The following is a 7,722-nucleotide window of genomic DNA, read 5'->3' as shown; positions in this document are numbered from 1 at the left end:
ACATAATAGCATTAATTATTAATATTTACATATGAAAACTATGTTATGTTATCAAATTAAACTAATGGGATGGTGCCTTAGCAATTTCTGGACGTGAAATTGACTTGACAGATTTTTGGTCCAGGCTAGGAAACAACCTCAGATATCATGATCACGGGCCACTAGGCCACGGTTGTGCTAATGCAATTACAGGTCTATGACCATGATAGCACCAATGTGATTGTGATTCTTTGATCGTGTTTGTGATAACTGAAGCTTATCGGACAAAAATTTTCAAAATTCAACACTTCCAATTTCAATGCCGATTTGGGTTCCAAAACAACAATTTTCATTAAGAGAAAAGAACATGGTCTCTAAGTACTCAATCATGCCCTTAGAACATGGAAAATCTAATACGAATTCGTTTTGGCATTTAATCGAGAACTTGGTGTGCACACACTATTTCTACCAAATAAAATTAGGGTACTCAAGATGTCCCCATTAGTGTACACACCAAATAAAATAACTAAGTACACCAATAAACATATTTAAGAAAAAATTTAATATACAAATCACAGGTTTAGTCCTTTACTAAAACATGGGTTCTACGACCTACACATATACATAAAAAAGAATTTGAACCAAATACCGTATTAAGGATGCAAGGGAGATGTTGATGCACAATTTGGATGCCCAAAACTCGACCAAAATCAGTTGCAATTTGAGAGAAAATTGGAAAAGAGTGTGGGGGAAATAGCCGACTGTTCAGTTTTTAAAATTGACTTGACTGAGATTGCAGTCCGAGTTACGTGATCATAGTCATACAGATACCACAATCACAGTGACATACGTATTATGATCGTGGTAACTTAGGCTAAATTTGGTCCTCTATTTCCCCTTGTTCAGTCCACTACTTAAATGCACCACACTTTTCCTTTTTCATCCTCATTCAAAACACTTCATAGTCCCACAATTTCATGGATTAATCACTAATAAAAATGAAACTTATTCTACTTAATATAAAATAAAGGATACCAGCCACTTTCGTGGCATTGATGGGTTGCCTCCCATTCAGCGCCTAATTTATCATCGCGGCACAATGTTTTCAACTTTCAAGGTTGATCCTCAAGGGACCCATCATTCACTTCTGTGTCCCCTATATTAATGATGGACAACACTTGTAGTTTCATTGGTTGTTTCTTGGTCTTACATACTTGAAAGGACACTTTATCATTTTGGACCCAAAATTTCATTTCTTCTGACTCCATATCAACAATAGCTCTTCTGGTTGCAAGGAAACGCTAGCCAAGGATAATAGGTATCTCTTAGTCGATTTCAGAATCAAGAACGATGAAGTTTGCAGGAAGAATGAAGTGTTCCACCTTTACCAAAACATCAAACAAACTCTAATCGATCTCTTGCTATACCGGTTTGACAGAAAAATCCTCATTGTTATTGGAGTACGAGTGCTCAAACCAAGTCATCAATAGACTGCATAAAGAATGAGATTGATTCTTACACCAAGGTCACACAAATCTTTTTCAAACTCGTGTGTCCCTATGGTGCAAGGGATTGTAAAAGCCATGGGATCCTCTTTCTTTTCTACTATAGCACTTGTCATGATAACGCTAAAACCATGGGTAAATTCAATGGTTTCACCATCAACAAGATGGTTCTTTGAAATCAACTTCTTTATAATCTTAGTATATCCCGTAATCTCTTAAATGGCCTCTAGCAATGGGATATTAATTGAAAGATTGCTAAGCTTAGCAAGGAACGTCCTAAATTTGGAATTGTTCTTTTTCTTATTAGGTCTTTTACCTTCATGGTGGGCAATGGATCAATTTTCGGTTCATCATTCTCAACTACCTTAGGATCTCTCTCCCCATCAACCATTTCTTTACTTAGAATTGGTTCTTTTTTACCCCCTTCTTGAGACTTTGGAGCCTCCTTCGTAAGCTTCTTCAAATTTTTTTGTTCAATATTTGTTTGTGAAGTTTTTCAATACTTGGGCATCACTTTTTGGATTCACAATGGTATCACTAGGAAGGCCCCTCTTTTTGTCTAGCATTAAGTTGAGTGGAAATTTGGCCGATTTTAGTCTACAATTGCTTGATTGAGGCGGAGTGTGATACAACCATTTGGTTGATTTATGAAAATATTCCTTTTAATTCTTGGATCATTTTTTCCATTCCCTCCAATCTCATCAAGATTCTTGCAATATATCCTCGGTTTTGAATTTTTTGAGATCAATGGGGTTTGCCTCTTTGCTCTTTACTCGGTCATATAGGGGCATATATTTATCATACATCTTTTCCTTTTATCTCCAATCATGACCTCTATCCCTATCATGCCATTTCCATTCTCTATCATGATCGGTCATCCTTGGTACCTACCTTGCCTTTGGTAGGCCCGGCGGGAACCCTCCAGATAGTTAGCCAAGTATCTAATTTCTTCATCAAGCCTCTTGGACTCTTCTTCTTCATATCCTTTATATGACATGATATTTACCTTTTTTATAGTTGCACCCATCACATTCTTTGTTAGGAGTTTTGACAAAACCGTCCCAGGAATTCCTACTCCTAATTGTGTTATTATTTTTGCCATGTTTTCCTCCCTCTTTTCTTATTTCTTCCTTTTCTCTTTACCAACATAGGAGGTAGTAGGGGGCCCTTTAGCTACCTCAGTGTCTCAGGTATGCCACCCCCTATTTTCTTTGTGACTTCCTCAAGCAAGTTTGAGGCCACATTATAAGACAACTTCACAAGTGACCCCCCGCCCGAATTATCCACCACAATTTTGTTTAGTTATCCAAATCCCGATAGAAAATTTGGAGAAACATCTTCTTTAGAACCTCGTGGTTGGGACATTACATAAGATTTCCATTAAATATCTCCCATACCTCATATAGAGGCTCTCCATTCAATTGACAAAAGTTTGTAATTTTGTCTTGCAATTACAATATATTTGATGGTGGGAAGTATTGATCTATGAAAGAAATAGTAAGTTCATCCCCCAATATAATAGAACCAATAGAAAGATATCATAGCCACAACACCGCCTCACCCATTAGATAAAATGAGAAGAGGCACAACCATATGGATTCTTGTGAGATGTGAGTAATGTCGAAAGGGGCACACAGTTTCATGAAATTCTTCAAGTGCAAATTTGGGTCTTCATGAGATTGACCCCCAAAGAGACCTTTTATTTGAAGCATGTGAAACATAACACTTGTGATGTGGTACCCCATTCCCTTGATTAGGTGGGATATGGATAGAACTCTACGTCCAACATCTTGGAGTTTCTCCTAATCATTAAGGGGCCCATTTAAGATCCCGACATTACTTGCATTATCACTCAATGTGTCATGGACATTATTGAAATAACATAAAAAGAAACAAAAACAATAATCAAAATAAATAACAACTATTACTGGTAAACCCAAAGCTACTATCAACACCACAAAAATAAAAACTAAGTTTCACACCTCGATAACCATGCTATTTTGATCATGCTGAACTTACTCCATGATTTATGGGCAAGGCGATCATTGTAAAATTTAATAACCCAACTTGAGTTGGGGTAAAATCCTTGAGAAGTGAAATTAGTCTTCAAATTCTATTGGTGTTAATAGTTACTAAAGATATACCCGTAATGTAAACAAAATATAAGACATAAATTAAAATGGAGGGGGATTGGTTTGAAAGGTTATTTTAGTGGAATATAATCAAATTACCAAGTAAAAGAAACAAAAATGGGTAATATTATAATAGGATAATGATCTTGGGATTATGTCTTCCTAGGGGCAAATAATGCTGGGTTCATGATAATCAAATGCAAAATATATTTAATGACTATATGGGTAGGCTAGGTTAGGGGTTTTGATACTAGTTTTTCAACCAACCACCAAAAATATAACCAATTGGCCCCTTCGGATACCTCATGGGTGTGGCAAATAAATCCACCCAAACCTCAATTGGGCATCCCTATTCCTAGAAATATTTCTAAGACAAAGCATATTCACAATCCATCCCTATTTCTAAGATAATGTAAAGAAATAAGCTAAGTGTCAAATTATTGTTCACTAATACCTTGTCACCTATATCCCTCTTTCATGGATGATATAGGATCCATAAGCATCCTCACATCCCTCTTTCAAGGATGATGTGAGATTTTGGGAATTTGGGGTTTTCACCCATAAATTCCCACTCAAAAACAAGTATTAGTAGAACCAAACATCATTACCCAAAATTCTATACTAATAATCAAAATCCACACATAATTGCACCATATTTCAATATAATCCCAAATAAATGTTTAGCTACTCTTGAAGTTTAAGGAAATAAATATACAAAAATGGCCATTCAAAGCTTCCATTGATTATGCAAGCAAGAGTACTCTTCAATTTAACTTCAATTTCACTAAACTCAATCGAAAAATTAACTACAATATGTTTACCCAAACTAATGGGGATTTACAAATCAAAACTTCCAAAAATTAGTTGGAGATATCCAAAAAATAAAAAGTTTTTCATCCTATAGAGAATTAGAAACGGCTGCTAGAAATGACAAATCTGCCCCTAGGAAATTTTCTTCCCTATCGAGATCGTTAAAGCTTGATCACTGCAATCATGATGAGCTCATCAAAATCTCCATTTTGACTAATCTGGACTTGTCATAATCACGACCCTCAAATTGTGATCGCAATAACTGAAGGTCAATTCCTCCTCATGCTTATTTCTAGATTTTGCACTAACTCTTCCCTATTTGATCACTTTTTAGCTCATTTCACTTCTTTTATTCTCATCACCTTTATACCTGCAAAACTGTAAGACCTCACAAAATTCCAAGCTTTACTCAACCCGTTAAAGCTTAAAAAGAGGTCCCAGACTTAGAAACTTTAGCTAAGTATTTACACTTAGAATTTTTTTTTAGCCTTCATAAGTTGGAAATCTTATTTATCAACCCAGATGACCTTAATTATAGATCTTTAAGTTGATTAATGATTATCTATGTCAATAGGTGTTTCCGGTCAAGTTTTGGATTTTTTGGACAGCGTTTAGATCACGTTTGACGTCTCAAAATAGTAGACCAACAAGATCTTGGTGCGCAGCATAGCCTATCATGTTGGTTAACATTTTTACAGGTTGCAAGTATCAAAAGTACTAAGGCTCAATGCGATCATGAAGTGACGCATCAGGCATTGCATCGATGCCATCGACGCACCGCATCGACTAGAGTGTCGGCACCTAATTTTCTAGTCATTAAAATAGCTATGACCCCAGGGTTATTTCAGTCTTTTTCCCGCTCTTATATAACCCTAAAACACATGATTCAGCCATATTTACCCAAAATAAAGTGGTTTCTCTCAATTTCTCTCAAGAATAAGTTTAGGGTTTCCAATTGAAGATCCAAATTCAAGAAAATTTCACCATCAATGTTCATAAAATCAAGAACAAAGGTATGTTAAATGTTTAGTCTTGGGTTCGTTCCACCCAAGAAGTTCAATAATCCTTTTCTAAATTCAAAGAACATATATATTTATGAGTTTTCATGATTCATGTGAATTGAAATTGAAGTTTATGTTGTTATTGAGTTTTAACTCATGTTTTGTTTACAAAGTTTAAAACTTTGATCCTTGTATGTTAAATTTATGTGATGTTCATGATAAACCCCTTCAAGATGCATGTTTATTGATGTAACCATGTTACTTAGGTGTATTGAATAAAGTATGCTCCCCATATGTTTGATAAAAATGCTTATGTGATAGAAATAAAGTCATTATAGCATGTTGACAAGAAATTCCCAATTATGTATAAGTTAATGCATGCCAACTTTTTGTTGAAAGGCCTTAGTTAATGAATTATGATATATTGCATATATTCCTACTCATGTGCATTCCTTATTGAATAAATTATGAGATAATAGTATACACTCCCTATACATTTACATGTTTAAGACTTCCAAGTGCTTGAAAAGATGCCTCATTGATTGTGTTATGAATGATAGCCTATTGCCATGTTATTATGAGTTGTCCTAGCTTGTATTATTTATGTTATCGAGTCTTAGGGGTATTTATACCCGACAAATTAGCTGATTATCTAGAGCTAGTGTCAGTTTCATGATAATCTCAGTTATGGAATGATTAGTAGTACTTTCAATCAGTTACAAAATTCAGTAGAACTCAGATAGTTATAGAACTTAGGAAATCTCAGCAACCTCAGTATCAGTAGCATTCCAGCTTCAGTTTAGTAATTGATTTAGAACTTAGTAATATTTTATCAGTTTAGGACTGATCTCAACCTCAGTAATCAGATATTAGTATCAGTAGACTCAATTATCAAAAATCCAGTTATTAGAATTAAGTATTCAGTGTTCCTACGATTTTAGTTATAGTTTATGCATCCATGCATGTATCCTCATTCAGTATATTCAGATTATTTGGTGAGTATTGTTCATGCATATGAACCCCTGCATTTAGCGTTACCTTCTCTAGCAAACCAGTATATTCTATCATACAGATGCATACTTTTTTGTGCTATGGTGTTTTATACTATAGGCTAAGAAGCACAAGATCTCGAGCACTCTTAATAGTTTTAATTCAGTCAGCAGCAGTAGATGTAGCATTGAGTGCTCATCATTCGAGGATAATCTTTATTTTATTATTGCACTAGATTCAGTATTTTAGTAGATGGAGTTAGTTGGGTACCTAATCTATCAACTCCACAGTGCAGACAGTTTAAAGGCTTTTCAGACAGATGTATCAATATTCAGTTTTCAGTTGTATTTTAGATATTTGAACCTTATGGTAAGTTTTTCACTAATTTTACATATTTTTACAGTGTATTGTTCAGTGCTCAGTTATAGATATCATTCAAGGGTTAGCTTGTGGTCCTTCAAGATTATAAGAATTGTGTAGCATTTGGGGTACCAGACTCGGGGCGTTACAAACTTGGTATCAGAGCCTAAGGTTCAACAGTTTCCTAGGAAGTCTAAAAAGTCGTATCTAGTAGAGTCTTGTCCATAGGTGTGTTGCACACAACATTTATGTACAGGAGGCTATAATTTTTAAGAACAGTTTCCCTTCTTTCAATATTTATGTCATTTAAGTGAGCATGAGATCAAGTTAGGACTCTCAGTATAATCTATTCTTTCTTTTATTTAAAGAATATGCCTTCTCGCAAAGATAATGCCTGTAGAAATAATAACCAGCCACCTCAGCTCGTAGATCCAATGAATAAGAATGTGTCACATGAAGAGTTTTGGGCACCTTTTTAGGTGCTAGCCTAAGCTGTGACAACTAATGTTCATGGTAACCATCAGGCTGCAGCCCCACCTCAGTAAGACGGGGATTTAGCCTCAGCTAGGATCATAAATTTCATGAGAATAAACCCGCTAGAATTCTTTGGGTCAGTAGCAGGTGAGGACCCATAACTTTATCTTAAAGAGGTGAAAAAGATCACCAAGATAATGAATGTGTCTGAAGAGGAGAGTGTAGAATTAGAATCCTATAGGTTGAAGAATGTTGCTCATAATTAGGTAGTGATGTGGAAGAAGAGTAGAGGGGCGGATGCAGCCCCCATGACTTGGCGGATATTTTAGGATGCGTTCTTAGATAAGTTTTTCCTACTTGAGATGAGGGAAGCTAAGGTAGAAGAGTTCATGAACCTAAGGAAAGGCTCCATGAAAGTAAATGAGTATTTCCTAAAGTTCAACCAGTTGTCTAAGTATGTTCCCGCAGATA

General features: G+C 35.5%; 1 non-coding gene across 1 annotated transcript; it reads left to right on the top strand.

Moving 5' to 3' along the window:
* Positions 1-2,831: 2,831 nt before the first annotated feature.
* LOC124895023 lies at positions 2,832-2,937 on the top strand. Its single transcript, XR_007051492.1, has one exon. It is a non-coding gene; the product is annotated as a small nucleolar RNA R71 (small nucleolar RNA).
* Positions 2,938-7,722: the final 4,785 nt, after the last annotated feature.

Source organism: Capsicum annuum, unplaced genomic scaffold (genome assembly GCF_002878395.1).
Source record: "Capsicum annuum cultivar UCD-10X-F1 unplaced genomic scaffold, UCD10Xv1.1 ctg79230, whole genome shotgun sequence".
Lineage (NCBI taxonomy): Eukaryota > Viridiplantae > Streptophyta > Magnoliopsida > Solanales > Solanaceae > Capsicum > Capsicum annuum.
This window is presented reverse-complemented; position numbering and strand designations above follow the sequence as displayed.